The 26,099-nt window shown below is 42.4% G+C and overlaps 1 pseudogene; it reads left to right on the top strand.

Annotated features, from left to right (window-relative positions):
- The first annotated feature begins 1,107 nt into the window (after positions 1-1,107).
- LOC139405857 (putative uncharacterized protein DDB_G0271982) lies at positions 1,108-4,525 on the top strand (annotated as a pseudogene).
- Positions 4,526-26,099: the final 21,574 nt, after the last annotated feature.

Below are 26,099 nucleotides of genomic sequence, written 5' to 3'. Positions count from 1 at the left end.
GAGCTGTGACCTGTGTCTTTCTCTTTGAGACAGATTATATTGAATGTGATGCATATCTAGAGTCAGTTAGGAACTGAAAGCTTTGGAGCGTAAGTTGAAAGAGTTGAATTGTGGAATACGAGGTGGAGCGAGAGAAGGAGCAGAAGAAGCAGAGAGAAAATGAGGAGTGGTGGAAACGCAGACAGAGTCTTTGAGGAGGAGCTGAGGAGGATAGAATAAGGCAATGTGGTTAGATAGTTCATGTCCTCCGTTTCTCCCATTCCCTGTTTTTATGTTATATTATTGTCTGTCTGTGGCATCACCCTACACACATGGAGGAGATGAGAGAAAGATAGAAAGAAGAGAAGCTTCAACAAAAGTTGCTGAAACAGCGTGCGGGCCAGATTCAATCACATTTCTTTTTTATATGCCAGCACTAAAACATTGGCTATGGGAAGGGATTAGTGCGGAAGTGTTTTCAGATTGGGCTTATCTTTCTTTTCAGTTCTTATTGGTTACCTACTCCTCTCCATTCTCTCACACTAACCAGGAGCTGATCAGCAGCCTCCTGAGACAGATGGAAGAGGAGATGAGGGTTTTTGAGTAGGCGCAGGAGGAAGACGCACCAGTCTCCCTGAAGGGAGGTCATCACTATCCAGGCTGCCCTCAGAGGCCTCCCAGCATGCTGTTCCAGGCACACCGTTGGACATGGGTGGAGCTCCACCGCGGAAGAGAGGAACAGAGAAGGTGTGAGAAGGAGGAGGAAGGAAAGGGAGGAGATGTGTTGGAGAGAACAGGAGGAACTGAATCAAATCAAATCACATTCATTTATAAAGCCCTTTTTACATCAGTAGATGTCACAAAGTGCTTATACAGAAACCAGCTTAAAACCCCAAAATAGCAAGAAATGCAGATGTAGAAGCACGGTGGCCAGGAAAAACTCCCTAGAATGTCAGGAACCTAGGAAGAAACCTAGAGAGGAATCAGGCTCTGAGGGATGGCCAGACCTCTTCTGGCTGTGCCGGGTGGAGATTATAAGAGTACATGGCCATTAAGGCTAGATCGTTCTTCAAGATGTTCAAACATTCATAGAGCAGGTTCAAATAATAATCACAGTGGTTGTAGAGGATGCAACAGGTCAGCACGTCAGTTGGATTTTAATAGTTGAACGTTCAAAGGTCAAGACAGCAGGTGTGGTAGAGAGGGAGAGAGAGAGGAAGGGAAAGAGAGAGAGAGAGAGAGGGAGAGAGGGTCGAAAACAGCAGGTTGGGACAAGGTAGCACGTTGGGTGAACAGGTCAGGGTTCAATAGCCGCAGACAGAACAGCAGAAACTGGATCAGCAGCACGACCACGTGGACTGCGGACGTGGACAGTCAGGTGTCAACAGGCCAGGTAGGCCTGAGGCATGGCCTTAGGGCTCAGGTCCCCCGGGAGCGGGGAGAGAAAGAGGGAGAGAGAGATGAAACAATTAGAGGGAGCATACTTAAGTTCACACAGGTCACCAGATAAGACAGGAGAATTTCACAAGATAGGACAGACTGACCCTAGCCCCCTGGCACAGAGATTACTGCAGCATAGATACTGAAGGCTGGACAGGGCCAACCAGGCAGGATATAACCCCACCCACTTTGCCAAAGAACAGCCCCCACACCACTAGAGGGATATCAACAGACCACCAACTTACTACCCTGAGACAAGGTTGAGTATATATAGCCCACGAAGATCTCCTCCACTGCATGAGCCCGAGGGGGAGCAAAACCAGACAGGAAGATCACGTCAGTGACTCAATCCTCTCAAGTTGAGTATAGCAAAAAATCCTTGCACGACATGATGCACCCCTCCTAGGGACAGCATGCAAAAGCACTAGTAAGCCAGTGAGTCCCAGTGGAGAGAGGGGAGGTGGCCAGGCAAAGACAACAGGGCGGTTCGTCACTCCAGTGCCTTGCTGTTCTCCATCGCACCCCTTTGCCAGACTACACTCAATCATAGCTACTACTGAGATGAGTCTTCAGCAAAGACTTAAAGGGTGAGACTGAGTCAGTGTCTCTCAAATGGATAGCCAGACCTTTCCATAAAAATGTAGCTTTATCGGAGAAAGCCCTGCCTCCAGCTGTTTGCATAGAAATTCTAGGGGAAATAAGGAGGCCTGTGTCTTGTGACCATAGCGTACATGTAGGTATGTATGGCAGGACCAGGATAGGTAGGAGCAAGTCCATGCAATGTTATGTAGGTTAGCAGTAAAACCTTGAAATACGCCCTAGCCTTAACAGGAAGCCAGTGTAGAGGCTAGCACTGGAGTAATATTATACATTTTTCTGGTTCTAGGCAAGATTATAGCATCCGTATTTAGCACTCACCAAAGTTTATTTAGTTATCTACAGAGGCTTGCGAAGGTATTCATCCCCCTATGCATTTTTCCTATTTTGTTGCCTTACAACCTGGAATTAAAATAGATTTTGGGGGGGGGGGGGGGGGTTGTATATTTTGTTTTACACAACATGCATACCACTTTGAAGATGCAAAAAAAAGAAAACTTGAGCGAGCATAACTTTTCAATTTTTGAAATTTTACAAAGATGATAATAAGCTGCCCTTGAAGTATTCTTGATATGTTTGTCAAAGGAGTGATCAGGGTCCAGAGTAACGCTGAGGTTCTTCACAGTTTTATCTGAGACGACTGTATAAACATCAATATTAATTGTCAGCTCAAACAGCAGATCTCTTTGTTTCTTGGGACCTAAAACTAGCATCTCTGTTTTGAGTTTAAAATAAAAAATATTGTCACTATCCACTTCCTTACGTCTGAAACACAGGCTTCCAAGGTAGCCAATTTTGGGGCTTCACCATGTAGTTTAGTTGGAATAGTGTCCAGAAGGCAGCTGGAAGGTTTAGAGGCTATGACCATTTTCACGAACGTGTCGAGAGATGCAGGATTAAAAAACTTGAGTGACTCCATTGATCCTTGGTCCTGGCAATTGTATGCAGACTCAGGACAACTGAGTTTTGGAGAAATACACAGATTCAAAGAGGATTTATTTTCGTCGAAGTAGTTCATATATTCATGACTGCTGAAGTGAAGGCCATCCTCACTTGGGATATGCTGCTTTTTAGTTAGCTTTGCAACAGTATCAAAAATGCATTTTGGATTGTTTTTATTCTCCTCAATTAACTTGGAAAAGCAGTCTGATCGAGCAGCAGTGAGGGCTCTTCGATATTGCACGGTCCCGTCTTTCCAAACTAGTCGGAAGACTTACAGTCTGGTGGAGCTACGTTACAATTTTCTGGAAGCTTGCTTCAGGGCTGGGGTATTTTCTGTATGAGCTAATTTCTTGTGACACATGTTTTTTGGTTTTTAGAGGTGCTACTGCCTCTAGGGTATTACGGAAGGTTACATTTAAATCTTTGCTTAGGAGGTTAAATTATTTTTGTACTTGGGTAGGTGAAGGGAGTCTCGAAGGGCATATAGGAATCTTTGGGTTGTCCGAGAATTCATAGCGCAGCTTTTGATAATCCTTGGTTGGGGTCTGAGCAGGTTATATTTGTTGACAGGAGGAGAAGGAAAAACAGAAAGAAAGAGGGAAGGAGAGTGAAGGATAATAAAAAGAGGCAGGAGGAAGAGAAAAGGAGGAGGGGGAAAAGATGGAGAAGGAGGAGAAAGTGTTAGAAACAGATTAGGGAGGAAGATGACAAGCAACAAAGGGAGAATGAGAGGAGAAAAATACAGGAGAGGGAGGGGAAAAGGAGAATTAGAGGAAAAGGAAGGATGAGGAAGAGATGAGGATAGAATCAGACAAGAGGAATCCAAAGTGTCTGCAAAAGCTGGAGACAGGATGAGTGAAGGAGTCAAGTCAAAACCTGAGTGAGCTAACTGCCAGAGAGGGGAAATCAGACACCAATGAATGTTCCCCCACTGCCAGCTCTCCCCCAGTGCCCCAGCCCTTGAGTCTACCTTCGAGCCCATGAATGTATATCTGCCAGAGCAGACAGAGCAGAGGAGACTGTCCTGGATAAGGGACTGTACCCCCTGGCCCAAACACTCCCTGCCGAAACAAGAGGAAGCACCAGCAGCAAGGGGGCAGGACCCAGGGGGGGGGGGGGGGGGGAGTAGGGCTGCTGAGTGGAGAGGTTAACCCCCCTCTGCCCAGACACACTCCTTCAATCTAGGGCCCGGAACACCCTTCAGGAGGGAACCTGCATGATCTAAAATGTGATACTCTTCATTTCATAAAGGTTCCTACCGGAAAAATAAGTGATGTTTTTATTTGTGCTTGATTTAGCTTGGAGTTTTCGCCTTTTTAAAATTCTTCCATTGTACAGGGCAAGCTAAAAGTATGATACTAGATGGCAAATAGGATGTATTAAACCCAGGTCTGCAAAACAGTCATAACAAAACCAAAACCAACTTTTCACTGACTGGGCTCTACATGTACCTTCCCATGCAGTTGTTCTGGAGGATCTCCCTGTCTGTAGCCTCTCTACTTTGTCCCAACGCCCCAGACTGCAGTCTCTCACCATGAGACGCTGTGTGCTTACATCCCTAGATTGATGTACATGTAAATAATACACCACCCACTGACATGCTGTAGAAGCTATAAGCTAATGACACTGAAAGCCAGCCATTTTTTTTACACTGATACATTACTATATACTACAAGCATACACTGCATACTTTATCTGTGTTATATAGTATATTTTATTGTATACTACTGTTATTTTAACCACCCGAGCCACTGCATGTTCACACTGCTGTCATCCAGAAGGCGAGGTCGGTACAGCTGCATCAAAGCTGGGACCGAGAGATTGAGAAACAGCTTCTATCTCAAGGCCATCAGACTGCTAAACAGCAATCACTAACTCAAAGAGGCTGCTGCCTACATTGAGACCCAATCACTGGACACTTTAATAAATGGATCACTAGTCACTTTAAATAATGCCAATAATGGCAATTCGCATATACTCCAGAATGTTATGAAGAGTGATCAGATGAATTGCAATTAATTGTAAAGTTCCTCTTTTCCATGCAAATGAACTGAATCCCCCCAAAAACATTTCCACTGCATTTCAGCCCTGCCACAAAAGGACCAGCTGTCATCATGTCAGTGAATCTCTCGTTAACACAGGTGTCACACTGTCATGCTGCTTGAGTTCGAATAACTGATTGGAAGCTTCAAAAGGAGGGTGGTGCTTGGAATCATTGTTCTTCCTCTGTCAATCATGGTTACCTGCAAGGAAACACGTGCCGTCATCATTGCTTTGCACAAAAAGGGCTTCACAGGCAAGGATATTGCTACCAGTAAGATTGCACTTAAATCAACCATTTATCGGATCATCAAGAACTTCAAGGAGAGCGGTTCAATTGTTGTGAAGAAGGCTTCAGGGCGCCCAAGAAAGTCCAGCAAGCGCCAGGACCATCTTCTAAAGTTGATTCAGCTGCGGGATCGGGGCACCACCAGTACAGAGCTTGCTCAGGCATGGCAGCAGGCAGGTGTGAGTGCATCTGCACACACAGTGAGGCGAAGACTTTTGGAGGATGGCCTGGTGTCAAGAAGGGCAGCAGGGAAGCCACTTCTCTCCAGGAAAAACATCAGGGACAGACTGATATTCTGCAAAAGGTACAGGGATTGGACTGCTGAGGACTTGGGTAGATTCATTTTCTCTGATGAATCCCCTTTCCGATTGTTTGGGGCATCCGGAAAAAAGCTTGTCCGGAGAAGACAAGGTGAGCGCTGCCATCAGTCCTGTGTCATGCCAACAGTAAAGCATCCTGAGACCATTCATGAGTGAGGTTGCTTCTCAGCCAAGGGAGTGGGCTCACTCACAATTTTGCCTAAGAACACAGCCATGAATAAAGAATGGTACCAACACATCCTCTGAGAGCAACTTCTATCAACCATCCAGTAACAGTTTGGTGACGAACAATGCCTTTTCCAGCAACATGTGGTCAATCCTCAAGAGGCGGGTGGACAAATAAAACCCCACAAATTCTGACAAACTCCAAGCATTGATTATGCAAGAATGGGTTGCCATCAGTTAGGATGTGGCCCAGAAGTTAATTGACAGCATGCCAGAGTGGATTGCATATGTCTTGAAAAAGAAGGGTCAAATATTGACTCTTTGCATCAACTTCATGTAATTGTCAATAAAAGCCTTTGACACTTAATAAATGCTTGTAATTACACTTTAGTATTCCATAGTAACATCTGACAATAATATCTAAAGACACTGAAGAAGCAAACTTTGTGGAAATTAATATTTGTGTCATTCTCAAAACTTTTGGCTGTATATACTGTATTGAGACCCAATCACTGGACACTTTAATAAATGGATCACTAGTTGCTTTAAATAATGCCATTTTAAATAATGCCACTTTAATAATGTTTACATATCTTACATTATTCATATCACATGTATATACTGTATTTTGTACCATCTACTGCACCTTGCCTATGCCGCTCGGCCATCGCTCATCCATATATTTATATATACATATTCTCATTCACCCCTTTAGATTTGTGTGTATCAGGTAGTTGTTGGGAATTGTTAGATTACTTGTTAAATATTACTGCACTGTTGGAACTAGAAGCACAAGCATTTCACTACACTCGCATTAACATCTGCTAACCATGTGTATGTGAGCAATAAAATTAGATTTTTGATTTGATTTACATGCAACACCTCATACTGTTCGTCACAGTGATAAAATGAGCCTGTGAAAAATAGAACATCTTTGGAATTTGAAAACTTGAACGTGCTCTGATTGTCATGCCTGTACGGGACAACTCGATTACGTTTGTGGACTGTGAGAATCTGGCTAACCTCAGAGTTCTTCTACTTTGTCGGAACTGTCTGACATGGGCCTGGACATTCTGGAGCTCTCCCACAACTCCATCACCCACATTGGTAAGCTGAGCTCGGGATCCCTCTTTAAACATGAAATAGCCACTTTCTACCTCAAATTCACTATCTCCAGCACCAGAGATCACATATATGAAACACAGTGATTTTATATGTTTTGAAGTAAAAAGCATACAAGATAACTACCCGTTATGACGTCTCTGGTTGTAACCACTGCTGTCCACTAGAGAGCAGTATATCTCTTATTTTGCAGCCTCTGGACTTAGTCTCCACTCCACTGTTGCTGCTCAATATGTATTGAAATGTGACTGAGTTACCGTGAATAGCAGCCCAGGCGTCAGGCCTCAAGTCGTGAATTTATATTACCTGCCTGAAAAGGCCATCGATGATTTTTTTATTGGCAGTTTAGGCTTCAATGTTACTAAAACGTTAACCTTGGCCCCTCACTGAAATTAGATCTTCGCTTCATATGAATTCCACTTCAGCCCCTTCTTCACCCAATCAAATGTTGTCCTTATACTCTTTTGGGTATGCAATTGAAACATCAACATGTCACTATCTACTACACACTAAAAACAAATGGTTCTATATAGTTCAAAATAGGGGTTATTTGGCTTGTAACGATAGTGGATCACTTTTTGGTGCTATATAGAACCCTTTTTTGAAGGTTCTATAAAGAACCATGCTCATACGGTTTAAAATGGAACCGTTATGTTGATATAAAGAACCCTTTCCTAAGGTTCTATGAATAACTATAAAAAAAAATGTTCTATACAGCACCAAAAAAGGTTCCGCTATTATACAACCCTTTTTAAGGCTGCAGGGGTTCCCAAACCTTTTCACTCAGGCCCCCCTTCCATCATTGGGAAACATTTTGCAGGTTTAAAGCTTATTTCCTGCAATTATACACATTTTGTCATGGAATGCAGAGAACATTTGGCCTTTTCAATGCTCATTTTCTTGCAATTCTATACATTTTTGCCATGTCTAATGTGTATTCATGTGATATTTGAGTAACTCAAATATTACAAAATCTATGGTCTAAAAAACATTTCTGTCAAGTTAAAAATAGCTCTCTAAGGTATGCAATGGCTGACATGACCAGAGGAAAACTGATGATACACTACCCCATTTCGAAATTGCACCTTGTGCCTTCTACTATTACAACTTTCAAGAGTAAGTTGAAAGCTGGACTGAGTTCCTTAAAAAAAGTTTGGGAACCACTGCTGTACAGAACCCTTTATAATGTTATTTTTTATATAACCTTCGTGGGAGAACGGTTCAATAAAGGACCTTTCTCAATCTCAAAGGTTCTAGAAATAACCTTTTGAAGAACAATACAGGTTGTTTTTTCTAATGAACAAGTTATGCTAATTCTAGAACAGCTGGGAGTTCCCGAGGGACTATTTGAGAACCACTGATTTAAACAACAGTTCTCAATTGATGCAAGGCCAGACATGAGCCTTTCACAGGACACCATCACTGGCCATAGTCATATTTTACACGACATGACACAACAGTGTAGATAAACTGGAAGGACACTCTCACGCACGGTTGCACAAAAAGCGCCGTGGTCAAACCACACCCCCAAATATTTGAATGAGCCTCCGCCCCTACTTTTTAAATGATCACTAAAAGTGAACCAACTGTTGTGAATAGCAAAGATCCATTGAAAGTCTAAGGGTTCTTTTAGTTATTATGGTCACTCATAGAACCATCACCCTTCCCACAGAAACCTCGAGGAACCCTCATTTCTTAGTGTGTATTTATAGAACAATTTACATTAAATGCACAATAAAGTCTTCTTCGTCTTCTTCTTCTTCTAAGATGGTCTGGAGCCGTTGAAGAGGCTGTAGAAGTTATTGCTGGACCACAACCAGCTGATCAGTATTACAAGACTGAGAGAGGTGTACACGCTGCTACACCTGGACCTGTCTCCCAAATATATGTCCAGTGTAGAAAGCCTGGACAACTGTGCTCTGCACAACACACTAGACCTGACGGGAAACACATAGTCAGCATATCAATGATTGTTAGTTAAGACCATGTGGGCCTAAATACCAGGGAAGTACCAGGGAAGTACTAGATGAAACCAACCCGGGAAATACTTCTGAATGTTGGATTACAGTATATGGAAACATTTTAAATAGCCTGGATGGATAGTTTTAGACACCCAGTAGCAGTTTGTTCTTCCTGACCTACTAACACTCACAGCAGCTTTCTGCTGATGGCCGGCACCAATGAGTTGAAACTCACAGCAGGACTAAAACGTCTGACATTGACGAATTGGAGGCACTTAAGTGGTAAAGCACCAGTAGTGACTGTCAGCAGCGCTGGTTGAAGTGTTGAAGTGTCCAGCATGGCTAGGTAAACTCTCTCTGTATATCTGTCTCTGTTTCTGTCTCTATATGTCTCCTCCTATCTCCCTCCCTCCCAGCCACCCGGTTTGAGAAACCAGGTCCTCCTGGTAGAACTCTGTCTGGAGGACAACAGCAACTCCTCACTGGAGGGCCTGACTGCCTGCTGGCTCCCCCTGATGCAGCTCCTCTATGGGGCCCAAAACAGGTAACATCACGTCGTCATCTAATGCCAATGTAGCCAATGTTAATGGCCAGTTCTTATTTTTGTATTTACATTTTTTTGGTTTGCACTAGCTAATTAATTCAGTATTTGTAATAATAATAATGTGTTTCTAAGAAAACCTATGTAATATTGCTGAATCATCAGTAAATATGACATGCATTTATTAATGTTTTACAGTATAACCCAAATAGTAAAAGGCATAAGATGATGCACACCCCAATTACTTTTGTAGCGGTGCTGACTAAACAGAGAGTAAACTATAAAAAGAAAAAATAATAATTAATAATTAATTATCTTTCCAAACAATGAATGGGTAAAGCAACCTGTCGACTCCATCACATCAAACCAACGGTTGAGAATCTCCCATCACATGTCAAAGACACTAGTCACATGATCTCATTGGGGGAGGGGCACAGTGCCAGAGGGCACCATATTGGCCAACATCCCACTCATTTGAGGTCCACAAGCCCTAAAACAAACCCTACCCTTGCTCCATCCAGTGAAAGCGTCCTGCGACTCACTTAACTGGTATTATCCAACAACTACTTTGTTTATGAATCAGACTTTTTTTCACCAAATTAGGGGTGTGGCAATGGGTTCCACCTTTGCCAGCAACTATGCTAATCTATATGTGGGACCATTTGAGGAAGAGCTCATTTACTAAACAGAGACACACTGTCCTGTCTAAAATCCTCATATGGAAGAGATACATAAATTAAGTCTGTCCTCTGGGGAGAAAGTCAGCAGGAGCTAAATGATTTAAACACGGCTAAATGAGAGCGATGGATATCTCAAATGCACAATGCAGACTGATGGATCATTAAAGATAATGACACATTGCACACTGACTTGTACACAAAGCCCACAGACTGCAGCATCCTGCTACATGCAGACAGTATGCATCCCCTCCCACCCAAGAATGGTTTACGATATATACAGTTTTGTAAGGTTAAACGCATCTGTGGCCAACAGTCCGATTTTGACACCAATGCTGAGAAAATGTCTGACAAATTCTAAATGAGAGGCTACAAATACAAAACTCTTACTGGTGAAAATATCCCAAATACACCGAGAGGAAGTACTCAAAACTAAGCCAAAAAAGAAAAACAAAGCATACCAAGTGCTATCCTGAAAAAACAATGGTGTATTCTGCAATCTGACAAAAACAAATAGCACACCTTTTCCAGAAAACCCCCTTGGTGGTCTACAAGCAAGGCCACAACATTGGGGAAAGCCTAGTGAGATCAGATCTGCCCCTTGAGCCCACTCAGACACTATTGGCACCCATCCCAAATGGGAATTACAAATGTGCTTCATGTGCAAAATGCAACAGCACCACAACAACATCCTTCTTCAGATCCTTGCATACGGCTGAAAAATCCCTGTCAGGGGTGTCATCTCATGTAAGACATCTCATGTAAGACATCTATCTCATCACCTGTTGTGCAGGAAACTTACGTTGGGCAAACGAAAAGACAATTAAAACAACCAATTGTTGAACACCGCAGCTCAATCAGGTGGAAGAACAATTACTACCCAGTAGCAGCCCACTTTGTTACAGCGAACCATCCTATCTCCTCCCTCAAATACGCAGGTATCGAGCGTGTTACTCTACCAAGGAAAGGAGGTAACATTGAGACCCTTCTACTAGTAGTAATTTGAATATTGACTTTGATCTCATGCCCTTTCTATGAACATTCAACTCAATTACATTTTGTTTCTCATATCTTGTTAGCTTACATTGTATATCATGTTTCCCGTATTGACAATGCTCATTATGCCTTGTTTGAACCAAAAGAAGATAAGAAGTGAAATAATGAAACAATGATGAAAGTAAATGAAATGTAACAATAATGATTGTTGATATGAACATTATGTATTCTATTATATCTAATCATGTTAACATAAAATTATGCAAATAAATGCCCCATGTATTCAACATCTTGACATGCTGCAAAATATTTATTTTTAACAGTTCCACTTTTTCATCCCTCATTATCTTAATTACTATGACACACCCCTCACTGTGTTCATTGGCTGCACTAATTGCACTGTTTGTCGACATAACCTGGTTCAAGCGTTTACAATCTAACCCCCCAAAAAGTATATTTCAGTTGTGTAAGAGAGAGTGGGGTAAGTTGTTGAGCCACCCTTGCTTCTAGGAAAGCTTTCACAAAATTAATAATTTGACAAAATATTTAGGTCCTCATTTCATGGAGTCATGGGATGGAAGAAACCACATGACTCTTAAAAAAAGATATATATTTTACCTTTATTTAACCAGGTAGGCTAGTTGAGAACAAGTTCTCATTTACAACTGTGACCTGACCAAGATAAAGCAAAGCAGTGCGACACAAACAACAACACAGAGTTACACATGGAATAAACAAACATGCCGTAGAAAAAGTATATATACAGTGTGTGCAAATGAGGTACGAAAAGGGAAGTATGGCAATAAATAGGCCATGGTGGCGAAGTAATTACAATATACCAATTAAACATTGGAGTGATCGATGTACAGAAGATGAATGTGTGAGTAGAGATACTGGGGTGCAAAGGAGAAAGATAAATAAATACAGTATGGGGATGAGGCAGTTGGATGGGCTGTTTACAGATTATTTATGTACAGCTACAGTGATCTGTGAGCTACTCTGACAGCTGGTGCTTAAAGCTAGTGAGGGAGATATGAGTCTCCAGCTTCAGTGATTTTTGCAGTTCGTTCCAGTCATTGGCAGCAGAGAACTGGAAGGAAAGGTGGCCAAAGTAGGAATTGGCTTTGTGGGTGACCAGGGAGATATATACATGCTGGAGCGTGTGCTACGGGTGGGTGCCGCTATGGTGACCAGTGAGCTGAGATAAGGTGGGGCTTTACCTAGCAAAGACTTGTAGATGACCTGGAGTCAGTGGGTTTTTACGACGAGTAGGCAGCGAGAGCCAGCCAAAGAGAGCGTACAGGTAAGAGTGGTTTGTTGGGTAGAGTGTTGGAGGCTATTTTGTAAGTGACATCGCCGAAGTCGAGGATCGGTAGGATGGTCAGTTTTACGAGGGTATTTTTGGCAGCATGAGTGAAGGATGCTTTGTTGTGAAATTGGAAGCCGATTCTAGATGTAATTTTGGATTGGAGATGCTTAATGTGAGTCTGGAAGGAGAGTTTACAGTCTAGCCAGATACCTAGGTATTTGTAGTTGTCCACATATTCTAAGTCAGAACCGTCCAGAGTAGTGATGCTGGACAGGCGGGCAGGTGCGGGCAGCGATCGGTTGAAGAGTATGCATTTAGTTTTACTTGCATTTAAGAGCAGTTGGAGGCCACGGAAGGAGAGTTGTATGGCATTGAGCTCGTCTGGAGGTTAGTTAACACAGTGTCCAAAGAAGGACCAGAAGTATATACAGTGCCTTGCGAAAGTATTCGGCCCCCTTGAACTTTGCGACCTTTTGCCACATTTCAGGCTTCAAACATAAAGATATAAAACTGTATTTTTTTGTGAAGAATCAACAACAAGTGGGACACAATCATGAAGTGGAACGACATTTATTGGATATTTCAAACTTTTTTAACAAATCAAAAACTGAAAAATTGGGCGTGCAAAATTATTCAGCCCCTTTACTTTCAGTGCAGCAAACTCTCTCCAGAAGTTCAGTGAGGATCTCTGAATGATCCAATGTTGACCTAAATGACTAATGATGATAAATACAATCCACCTGTGTGTAATCAAGTCTCCGTATAAATGCACCTGCACTGTGATAGTCTCAGAGGTCCGTTAAAAGCGCAGAGAGCATCATGAAGAACAAGGAACACACCAGGCAGGTCCGAGATACTGTTGTGAAGAAGTTTAAAGCTGGATTTGGATACAAAAAGATTTCCCAAGCTTTAAACATCCCAAGGAGCACTGTGCAAGCGATAATATTGAAATGGAAGGAGTATCAGACCACTGCAAATCTACCAAGACCTGGCCGTCCCTCTAAACTTTCAGCTCATACAAGGAGAAGACTGATCAGAGATGCAGCCAAGAGGCCCATGATCACTCTGGATGAACTGCAGAGATCTACAGCTGAGGTGGGAGACTCTGTCCATAGGACAACAATCAGTCGTATATTGCACAAATCTGGCCTTTATGGAACAGTGGCAAGAAGAAAGCCATTTCTTAAAGATATCCATAAAAAGTGTCGTTTAAAGTTTGCCACAAGCCACCTGGGAGACACACCAAACATGTGGAAGAAGGGGTCAGATGAAACCAAAATTGAACTTTTTGGCAACAATGCAAAACGTTATGTTTGGCGTAAAAGCAACACAGCTGAACACACCATCCCCACTGTCAAACATGGTGGTGGCAGCATCATGGTTTGGGCCTGCTTTTCTTCAGCAGGGACAGGGAAGATGGTTCAAATTGATGGGAAGATGGATGGAGCCAAATACAGGACCATTCTGGAAGAAAACCTGATGGAGTCTGCAAAAGACCTGAGACTGGGACGGAGATTTGTCTTCCAACAAGACAATGATCCAAAACATAAAGCAAAATCTACAATGGAATGGTTCAAAAATAAACATATCCAGGTGTTAGAATGGCCAAGTCAAAGTCCAGACATGAATCCAATCGAGAATATGTGGAAAGAACTGAAAACTGCTGTTCACAAATGCTCTCCATCCAACCTCACTGAGCTCGAGCTGTTTTGCAAGGAGGAATGGGAAAAAATTTCAGTCTCTCGATGTGCAAAACTGATAGAGACATACCCCAAGCGACTTACAGCTGTAATCGCAGCAAAATGTGGCGCTACAAAGTATTAACTTAAGGGGGCTGAATAATTTTGCACGCCCAATTTTTCAGCTTTTGATTTGTTAAAAAAGTTTGAAATATCCAATAAATGTCGTTCCACTTCATGATTGTGTCCCACTTGTTGTTGATTCTTCACAAAAAAATACGTCTGCGTAGAGGTGGATCAATGTTCCTGCGTTAGCAGAGACTGTGTTCACGGTAAACGCTGCATATGTCTACTCAGTAGGCAATGACCTATACATTTCGATTGCGACCTAAGGTAAAATAAAACATTCCATCTGAACACTGGATCTTCCTGTCCTTTGTGGTCTTAACAGTTTATGACTGACAATTCCTGTATAACTTTTATGAAGCGTGAAATGGCAATTATTTTTAAATGATAAGGTGTTCTAGTCACAATATTGGCTTAGATGATGCCCGGATCTCTCAAGAACTGTTATGACTGGATTTAATGATACGAGTTGTCTACTACTCTTTTAAAAACATGTCACTGAGCAAACACGTAAGAACCACACCTATTTGTCGTTGCCTTTTCCTCTACTGTATAGGCCTACCTGAATCTTCTTTTCCAAGCAAATGTTTTCTTCTTCCAATCAACTAGTGCCATAGACACATTATGACACATTATGCATTCTGTCTACGTACATTTTTGCAATCAACGCCCACCCAGACATATGGGTTGCTTTTACCAGGGGTGCCCCACAGTCAGCCACAATGGAGCCTAAATATTCCCAATGAACTGTACCTAACCTCCAATGCCAACGGTGGAGTTAGCCCCCTGTATTTTCCGACTCTCCCCCCGGCCCTTTCATCCAGGTCCAGTGATAACACCGGCTAAACTAAAGCACCAAAAGGAGATTGCTAAGAATTAAACTTCCAGCAGCCCTCATCCAGGGGAAGAGGAAAGCACTCAGCCTGATTAACCAGACTTTTAAGAGCCTGTTTTTTCTAGGAAGTCTTCACTAAATGAAATATGCGAAGCCAGGTTAGGTTAGGTTCGAACCCGATAGAGAGAGAGACGGATGGGATGGAGGTTCCGGACACACCTGGAGCGAGTCTAGCTAGAGCCAAGATGGAACACTAGTCTGTTCCCTAGTTAGAGAGAGAAGGAGCTGCATGTACACCGCTCTGGGCTCTGCTATAGATACATATATAGTAAGACATTTATTAAAATGAGCCAAGCATTTCCTGAGTTCTTTCATTTCGAATCTTGTTCATTAAACACACATAACCAGTGGCACGTAAATACTACGTTGTTTTCCACCCAAGAACATTTAGCAAGTGTCATTCATGGAAGTCATTATGTGTGTCATGACTTGTGCCCACTTCAATGAGCTCATGTGATGATCAAAGGTTTATTATGGTTTTCACTTCGTTACAAGGGGGTCCGGTCGGCCAGACGGCGAGCCTGTAGGGCTGGAATCTAATCCTTGTTTGTGTGAGAGCGGTGAAGTGGGGCTCATCAAAACCCCATTTCCGTGACTATGCACTGCACAGCCTGTGACCTAGTACTAGAGTAATTTCTGTTGCACATGGGGGTTCAGGGGGTTCTTTTCAGTCGTTTTCTTTTTATAAACACAATTTTGCAACTCAATTTTACATTTAAACATTTTACAATGACTGATACGTACTGACGCCAGTATAATTCTGCATTATTCAGATTATCACAGAAAACAAATGTAAGCCGAATCATACTTTATCAATTTGATGCATTTGTAAACTGTCAGTCTGTAATACTGAAAGTGTTTTCTAATGCGTTTCTTTTTACAGTTTCACATTGGCATAGATCAACCGACCACATTTGGCCATGCATGTTCGCTTTGGAGACAATTTTTTGCTTCTGGCAGATTTTGGGGATTCCTCGGCTTGAACATCCTTAGCCTAAGGCCACTGTTACTTTTCTCAGATATGGACTTTCAGTGGAACAGCCATCCCCCTCACAGTTCACCATCAGCTGTTTCAGCTTAAGGCAGCGTCCCAAATGTGGCCCGGCATACATCTCCTCTATGAATAGTGCACTACATAGGAAATAGGGTGCCATTTATGATGCAAACAAACTCACTCACACTTCAGCTCTAAAGATAAAAAAAATGTAATGAAAAAATATATGTATTTTATGTTTGAGACTCTTCAAAGTGACCACCCTTTGCCTGGACAGCTTTGCAGACTCTTGGCATTCCCTCAACCAGCTTCATGAGGTAGTCAACTGCAATGCATTTCAATTAACATGTGTGCCTTGTTACAAGATCATTTGTGGAATTTCTTTCCTTCTTAATTAATGTGTTTGAGCCAATCAGTTGTGTTTTGACAAGGTAGGGATGGTATACAGAAGTTAGCCCTATTTGGTAAAATACCAAGGCAATATTATGGCAAGAACAGATCAAATATGCAAAGAGAAACAACAGTCCATCATTACTTTAAGACAGTTAAGGTCAGGCAATGCGGAAAATTTGTGCTCAGCACATGTGGGAACTCTTTCAAGACTGTTGGAAAAGCTGGTTGAGAGAATGCCAAGAGTGTGCAAAGCTGTCAAGGAAAAGGGTGGTTACTTTGAAGAATCTCAAATATAAAATGTTTGGTTACTACATGATTCCGCATGTGTTATTTCATAGTTTTGATATATTCACTATTATTATATAATGTAGAAAATAGTAAAAATAAAGAAAAACCTTGATGAGTAGGTGTGTCCAAACTTTTGACTGGTCCTGTATGTGTATATAAATATGTATGTATATGTGTATATATGTGTATATATATGTGTATATATATATATGTATATATTTGTATGTATATGTGTATATGTGTATATGTGTAAATATCATTCTTTGGGGATGCTTTTCTGCAAAGGGGACAGGACGACTGCACCATATTGAGGGGAGGATGGATGGGGCCATGTATCACGAGATCTTGGTCACCAACCTCCTTCCCTCAGTAAGAGCATTGAAGATGCGTCATGGCTGGGTCTTCCAGCATGACAACGACCCAAAACACACAGCCAGGGCAACTAAGAAGTGGCACCGTAAGAAGCATCTCAGGGTCTCCAGACCTGAACCCAATAGAAAATCTTTGGAGGGAGCTGAAAGTCCGTATTGCCCAGCGACAGCCCCAAAACCTGAAGGATCTGGAGAAGGTCTGTATGGAGGAGGGGGCCAAAATCCCTGCTGCAGTGTGTGCAAACCTGGTCAAGAACTACAGGAAACGTATGATCTCTGTAATTGCTGATACATCTGTACCAAATGTATATACACACATTATCTAGGATATACACACATTATACACATTATGTATGTATGTTTGTGTATATATATATATATATATATATATATATATATATATGTGTATGTGTGTATGTGTATGTGTGTGTATATATATATTTACACACATATATATATATATATACATATATATATATATATATATATATATATGTGTGTAAATATATATATACACACACATACACATACACACATACACATATATATATACACAAACATACATACATAATGTGTATAATGTGTGTATATCCTAGATAATGTGTGTATATACATTTGGTACAGATGTATCAGCAATTACAGAGATCATACGTTTCCTGTAGTTCTTGACCAGGTTTTCACACACTGCAGCAGGGATTTTGGCCCCCTCCTCCATACAGACCTTCTCCAGATCCTTCAGGTTTCGGGGCTGTCGCTGGGCAATACGGACTTTCAGCTCCCTCCAAAGATTTTCTATTGGGTTCAGGTCTGGAGACCCTGAGATGCTTCTTACGGTGCCACTTCTTAGTTGCCCTGGCTGTGTGTTTTGGGTCGTTGTCATGCTGGAAGACCCAGCCATGACGCATCTTCAATGCTCTTACTGAGGGAAGGAGGTTGGTGACCAAGATCTCGTGATACATGGCCCCATCCATCCTCCCCTCAATATGGTGCAGTCGTCCTGTCCCCTTTGCAGAAAAGCATCCCCAAATAATGATATTTCCACCTCCATGCTTCAAGGTTGGGATGGTGTTCTTGGGGTTGTACTCATCCATCTTCTTCCTCCAAACACGGTGAGTGGAGTTTAGACCAAAAAGCTCTATTTTTGTCACATGACCTTCTCCCATTCCTCCTCTGGATCATCCAGATGGTCATTGGCAAACTTCAGACGGGCCTGGACATGCGCTGGCTTGAGCAGGGGGACCTTGCGTGCGCTGCAGGAGTTTAATCCATGACGGCATAGTGTGTTACTAATGGTTTTCTTTGAGACTGTGGTCCCAGCTCTCTTCAGGTCATTGACAAGGTCCTGCCGTGTAGTTCTGGGCTGATCCCTCACCTTCCTCATGATCATTGATGCCCCACGAGGTGAGATCTTGCATGGAGCCCCAGACCGAGGGTGATTGACCGTCATCTTGAACTTCTTCCATTTTCTAATAATTGCGCCAACAGTTGTTGCCTTCTCACCAAACTGCTTGCCTATTGTCCTGTAGCCCATCCCAGCCTTGTGCAGGTCTACAATTGTATCCCTGATGTCCTTACACCCTCTCTGGTCTTGGCCATTGTGGAGTGGTTGGAGTCTATTTGATTGAGTGTGTGGACAGGTGTCTTTTATACAGGTAACGAGTTCAAACAGGTGCAGTTAATACAGGTAATGAGTGGAGAACAGGAGGGCTTCCTAAAGAAAGGTCTGTGAGATTCGGAATTCTTACTGGTTGGTAAGTGATCAAATACTTATGTCATGCAATAAAATGCAAATTAATTACTTGAAAATCATACAATGTGATTTTCTGGATTTTTGTTTTAGATTCCATCTCTAACAGTTGAAGTGTACTTATGATAAAAAATTACAGGAAAACCTGCAAAATCGGCAGTGTATCAAATACTTGTTCTCCCCACTGTATATGTATGTATATACAAACACATAAATATGTATATAATGTGTGTATATCCTAGATAATGTGTGTATATATATATATATATATATATTTATATATATATATATATACATATGTATATACACATATGTATGTATGTATTTATGTATGTGCGTATATATATATATATATGTGTATAATATATGTGTATATCCTAGATAATGTGTGTATATATATATACATATATACACATATGTATGTATGTATGTATGGTATATATATATACATGTATATCTATGTATATATACATATATGTATGTGTATATATGTATATATATATATATATATATATATATGTATATATATATATGTGTGTGTATATATACATACATACATACATATGTGTATAATGTGTGTATATCCTAGATAATGTGCATATATATATATATGTATGTGTATGTGTGTGTATATATGTGTATATATATGTATATATGTATATATATATATTTTGTCTGTCATAGTTGAAGTGTACCTATGATGAAAATTACAGGCCTCTCTCATCTTTTTAAGTGGGAGAACTTGCACAATTGGTGGCTGACTAAATACATTTTTGCCCCACTGTATCTGTATATATATATTTTTTTATAAAATACGTGGGGGATTGGAAATGATGCAGACAATTACATTGATGGAAGCTACAATCTGCAATATTAAAGCTGATCTACCACCTAAAAATAAAAAAATACATTTGATAAATAAAGACAATGTTCATCTGTTTTTGTAAATTATTTAAAGACAGTAACCTTTGCAGACGGACACCCCTAGACAGAGAGAACACCAACATAGACCAGCGGTCAACCCTTACCTTCCTGACCTCACCATAATTTTGTTTCACAAAAGATGAAATGCAGTGGTGTCTACTGGTATGGGTCAGACCAAGGACTCCCATGGCTTGGGGGGGACAACAGTGCTCCCCTCCCTTCACCCCTGCCCATGCTCCCTGCAGTCCCCCCCGGGCGGTAGACAATGAGCCTTTCTGGGAGTAGAGCAGGGACCACCACAGCTAGTTAACCTCTGGCACAAATCTCTACCCAGGCCGAGACAAGGTCTAGAGAGGCTGTGGCTCAGGCCTGCATAGTAAAGCTGGTAAGGTTGTGTAGAGATCCTGGGATTTACCATGCTTTGTAAAGTTTTACAACACTCTGGATAGAAATTAAAGGTATTTTGTGTAAAATGTCCTTACTTTCTCTATATGTTTCCTATCCTATGTATTGACACATTTATTAAACACAAATATATTGCCTCAATGGTACATTAAAATGTATAATTTCAGTTCCATCACGTGCTTGGGCTGCAGTACTAGTAGCCCCAGGGAAGCACGTATTTGCCTTGGCACACTGTTCCCCCCATGTAACTGCTCTCCACAGGTTCTATTTCACCCTGCCAAGACAATATGACGCTAATTCTTTAATAACAGAATTAAATTAGTTAACCCATTATTTATCCAACCCTAAATGGAACTTGCTATACCTATATATTTCCCCCTTGACTATTCACATCATTTTCCTGACCTTTTATAGGCCTCAATTTCCCTTCGATCCTGCGGTGAACTGGCAGGTATGAGGAGGTTTAGATCGAGGGGTTACTATCTGTTAGGTCCCCATCTTTTGGTTCCCCCCTCAATCCAATTGAATAGCAGTGGCATTATGAAGGCCAGGCTGTACTACCTAGGCCTTAGGGCTAGTGGGCAGACTGTGTATTGTGGTGTACTGTGTACCCCAGTTGCTCTGGCTGCCGTAAGGGTCTCAGATTGATAGGGGGGGGGGAGCGGAACCAAGCGTTGCTAATAGACTTATTAAGTTTCCATTGAGGTGGCTTTGTACCAACTACCCTCTATGAAAGAGACATTATATGGGATTACAGAACTGACCCCCACACAGCCTTTTCAATGCATACACTGTATTAGATAATCGAATACTGTTATTCTTGAAGGTATTCATGAATTATGTATCTATGTTAGCCATTGCTTATGTACTGCAGTAGGCTTAATATATGAGAGAGGACGGAATGTACGTTACACAACCGAGAACAACATTTAAAAAAAATCGACTTTAGTGATCTTCATATGAACATGTGTATGTGTTTGCAGAGGTGCGCTCTCTCCCCTGGATGCTCAAAGGCTCTCCCTCCAGCACCATGATGAATCTCTGCAGCTGGCTGAGGAGCAGAGATATGCTCACGAATACGTAGACACCATCGTCACTGACAAACAAGGTGACAAGGGTTAGCGGGCCCCCTGCTGAAAAGTCTTACGCAGAGGATATTGTGAGACATGGTGGTGTCAACCTGAAAAAAAGACCACATGTGGTTCCCCTTGCCATCATCAGCCCAGCCAATGACAATAGTGAGGACAAGACTTGTGAGAAGCAGGCTCAGCCGCCAGCACTCAGGTCCAAAAGCAGTCCAAGGAGTGTGTCCACTAGGAAAGATTTGAATCCAGCACCTAACCGTGTGAACAACACTAGCAATACCATTTCTACCTCCCCTGAGGAAAAATAAAAAATGACTCCCGCCAAGCCATCCCAATCCTCAAAGCAAGCTGGACATGAAAAAGTAAAGTCATTTATGATTTGTTGTTGTTGAATTCTTTCATAGTTCTTTCTCAAATTATTTAGTTATTTCTCAACTCTATTTGTTTCTGCCAATGAGCATTTGTCATTGGAACTTCCCCCATTTGATTGATGTTAAATATCGTATTCACTCTAACACACAGTCATCATTAAATAGGCCTATCTCTTCTCAGCCAGAAGAGTATGTATCTTTGATATGAGCTTGTTATAGACAGGCTGGATTTCTCTAGTCTCTCTGCAAGCAAGATGTTTAAACAGAAATAGATTCACGGACTGCGTCCAGAATGGCACCCTATTCCCTATGTATGGCATCACTTTAGACCAGGGGCCATTAGTGTCTGGTCAAAAGTAGTGCACTATTTAGGGAATAGAGTGTCATTTGGAACTCACACATTGTCTGTGAAATTGAGGGTATGACAGCATGAATATCGCTAACGTTGTCTTTTTTTCGGAGCAGAATGACAGCGTGGTGACGTCAGAAGATCCAGCTGTCCAGCTCCAGAAGAGGGCCGAGGTGGAGAAGGAGGAAGAGTTGACGTAGGACCCAGCCATACTGGGTCAGTGCAGAGCCGTCTGGAGCCAGGTTACGCTGCGACTGCCATCCAGGTAAGCCAGGGTCACAGGTAACTGGGCTGCGAGTGATTTCTTGGACCACTTCAACAGGACTTTTAGACTGGGCTCGCTGACAGGTTTTTCAACGGTGTCTATGGAAATACAAGACTATCTACTCAGAAATCATTGTCTTGCTTTGATCAATCCCGCAAATATATATATTTTTTTTCAGTTGATCAGCTTTTATAGAAATTCAATTTCTCTTTTGTCATAGATGTCCAGTAACATGTTTCGGATAATGTTTTTTAAAAATGAGTAATAAACATAGATTGTATGCAATGCTAATGTTAATTTCCAGGCCTTATTCGATATCAAGCCTTACTTAGGTTATCCTGTGAGAGAATTTAGTAGATTTCTTCTGAAAGCTCCCTTCCACTCTCGTCTCGCTCTACCCTCTTCGCCTCCTCTCTCTCTCTCTCTCTCTACTTGATGGGCCCTTGAGGAGCCTGGAGTTGGGGGATAAAATGATTAATCAGATTCCAGAGTTTTGCAGTAGTGGGAGCGCTGAGGATTCCAGATTCCAGTACTGCTCACTTTGTGAAGGCATCCCTTTGGGAATTCTGAGGATTTAGAACCCTCGCTGGCGTTCCATTTGTCTCCTAGCGCCAAAGTCACACAGAGTTCAAACAACAGATCACTCTGCAATTAAACAGAGGTTAACATGTTTTATCTTCCTAATGGGATAACACGCAATATTTAGCTTTGTCCGTGATTCATGGCTTCTTCCTCTGGTACCTTCATTCCTCCAGGCAGTTTGGAGGGGCTTCGCTCTGAGGAAGAGGCTAGCTGCTGCTCTGGCCCAGGCTCGGTGCTTCCACCTGGGGGACCACGAGGCCCTCGAGGAGGTGGATGTGGATACATTTGTCTTTGATGAGGTAGGCAGTACGTTATAACGTTATAGACTGAATTTCTCTGGGCTGACTGATCTGAACCTCAACCCCATGTCAACCTGACCTCACGGAGCACTTCGCCAACAAACCCGTAGAGGGAATTGAAAAACATCAATGCTTTGTACTGTAGTCCTGTCTGTTATTGTCGTTTCACACTAAAGATGATTCAATCTCCTCTCCTCTGGGTTGTAAACGGACGGCCCTATAGAGAGACTGGATGATCACCCCTTTATCTGACGACTCGCCTCCCAAAACCCTCCTTCACTCTCCTCCATTCCCAGACCAGCTGCCTGCACCAAAGGTAACACACAGCACCGCCTGGGAAAGATCATAGAAAACCCTCCCGCCCTCCTTTTCTCCCTCGTCTTCTAGTCCTCCAGGACCCGACACAACTCTCACTGATTAATCCTCCAATTTATTACCTTGAAAAACACAATTACTTTTAGGAGGCCTCAAACTTCCTTTGCATCAGCAGATGTCATTTTTCATCTGTGCCGAGGCCCTTTTTCTTTCCTTCATTACCTCTCCCTGGCTCTTTACTTTGGACGAGTCTTGCAGGCAGGACTCTACATTACGGTAGCTAGCCACTCTGCTAGCTGATACGTTGCAGCTGCCGCCACGGCCAGGCTGACTTTAACGCTAGCTAACGTGCACATCAAAGGGGTGGATAAACTATTTAAACAATTTACCACTTCTACAGAGAGGAGGGAGAGGTTTTTAAAATGTAATTAAGCTACTTAAGATGTGACTTTGACGTTAGGGTCTTTAGGGAATGAAAATGGGGGATTTTAGAAATGCTGAATTTCAATGCGCAATACTGTATATAATGGCTTTCCTCATTTAGGCTAAATTATTTAGAATACCAAACTTTTGGAGGGTAGTGTTCTAGGTGTTCGCACAGCTCCTGTTTGCTTTACAAAACATTTAGAACACCTGTTAAACACTTGTTAAATACGCTACATGAACACAACCTTCTGTCTTCTGACTGTGTTTACTATATTTCCGCGCCCTCTACACCTACCAGAAGCCACCCAGCAGGCAAGCCTCCCTGTGCTTCTGTGGATGCAGACTGTTTCCCCTGACAGCATTAGCAGGTAGGAAACTGAGCCGGCATGGCCGACAAGTAATTTTAGGTAGTTCTCACAGAGCCAACATTGATGCAACAATCGTCAATCACAGTGCCTTTATAAATGCTATTGTTTCCACATAAGATCACAGTTGATGAGGTGTGGATTGATTTATTTCAGGACTAAATCTCCCGCCTCTGTGTCAGGGCTCAGTGGTCTTTCTGGGAGATGAGAGAAGATTCTGGTAGGTAGGGAGTGGTAAGTAGGGTCACAAAGGAGGGACATAAACTCAGCAAAAAAATAAATGTCCTCTCACTGTCAACTGCGTTTATTTTCAGCAAACATAACACACGTAAATATTTGCAGGAACATAACAAGATTCAACAACTGAGACATAAACTGAACAAGTTGCACAGACTTATGACTAACAGAAATGGAATAATGTGTCCCTGAAAAAAGGGGGATGTCAAAATCAAAAGTAACAGTCAGTATCTGTTGTGGCCACCAGCTGCATTAAGTATTGCAGTGCATCTCCTCCTCATGGACTGCACCAAATTTGCCAGTTCTTGCTGTGAGATGTTACCCCACTCTTCCACCAAGGCACCTGCAAGTTCCCGGACATTTCTGGGGGGAATGGCCCTAGCCCTCACCCTCCGATCCAACAGGTCCCAGACGTGCTCAATGGGATTGAGATCCAGGCTCTTCGCTAGCCATTGCAGAACACTGACATTCCTGTCTTGCAGGAAATCACGCACAGAACAAGCAGTATGGCTGGTGGCATTGTCATGCTGGAAGGTCATGTCAGGATGAGCCTGCAGGAAGGGTACCACATGAGGGAAGAGGATGTCTTCCCTGTAACACACAGCATTGAGATTGCCTGCAATGACAACAAACCTAGTCCGATGATCTGTGACACACCACCCCAGACCACGACGGACCCTCCACCTCCAAATCGATCCCGCTCCAGAGTACAGGCCTCGGTGTAACGATCATTCCTCCGATGATAAACGCGAATCCAACCATCACCCCTGGTGAGACAAAACCGCAACTTGTCAGTGAAGAGCACTTTTGCCAGTCCTGTCTGGTCCAGCAACGGTGGTGTCTGGTGAGGACCTGCCTTACAACAGGCCTACAAGCCCTCAGTCCAGCCGCTCAGCCTATAGCGGACAGTCTGAGCACTGATGGAGGGATTGTGCGTTCCTTGTGTAACTCGGGCAGTTGTTGTTGCCATCCTGTACCTGTCCCGCAGGTGTGATGTTCGGATGTACCGATCCTGTGCAGGTGTTGTTACATGTGGTCTGCCACTGCGAGGACAATCAGCTGTCCGTCCTGTCTCCCTGTAGTGCTGTCTTAGGCGTCTCACAGTATGGACATTGCAATTTATTGTCTTGGCCACATCTGCAGTCCTCATGCCTCCTTGCAGAATGCCTAAGGCACGTTCACGCAACTGAGCAGGGACCCTGGCCATCTTTCTTTTGGTGTTTTTCAGAGAAAGGCCTCTTTGGTGTCCTAAGTTTTCATAACTGTGACCTTAATTGCCTACCGTCTGTAATCTGTTAGTGTCTTAACGACCGTTCCACAGGTGCATGTTCATTACTTGTTTATGGTTCATTGAACAAGCATGGTAAACAGTGTTTAAACCCTTTACAATGAAGATCAGTGAAGTTATTTGGATGTTTAAGAATTATCTTTGAAAGACAGGGTCCAGAAAAAGGGACGTTTCTTTTTTACATTTCCTGTACATTTCTGTAAAATTTGGACATTGAACCCAACTCTGTCTTGTATGCTGTACCCTCATGGGACAAACGCTGTTTGTCACTGTCAATGTGTGAGTGTTGTAGTGCTGATGTTTTAGATAGATTGAGC

This window comes from Oncorhynchus clarkii, chromosome 1 (genome assembly GCF_045791955.1).
Source record: "Oncorhynchus clarkii lewisi isolate Uvic-CL-2024 chromosome 1, UVic_Ocla_1.0, whole genome shotgun sequence".
Taxonomy (NCBI): Eukaryota; Metazoa; Chordata; class Actinopteri; order Salmoniformes; family Salmonidae; genus Oncorhynchus; species Oncorhynchus clarkii.
This window is presented reverse-complemented; position numbering and strand designations above follow the sequence as displayed.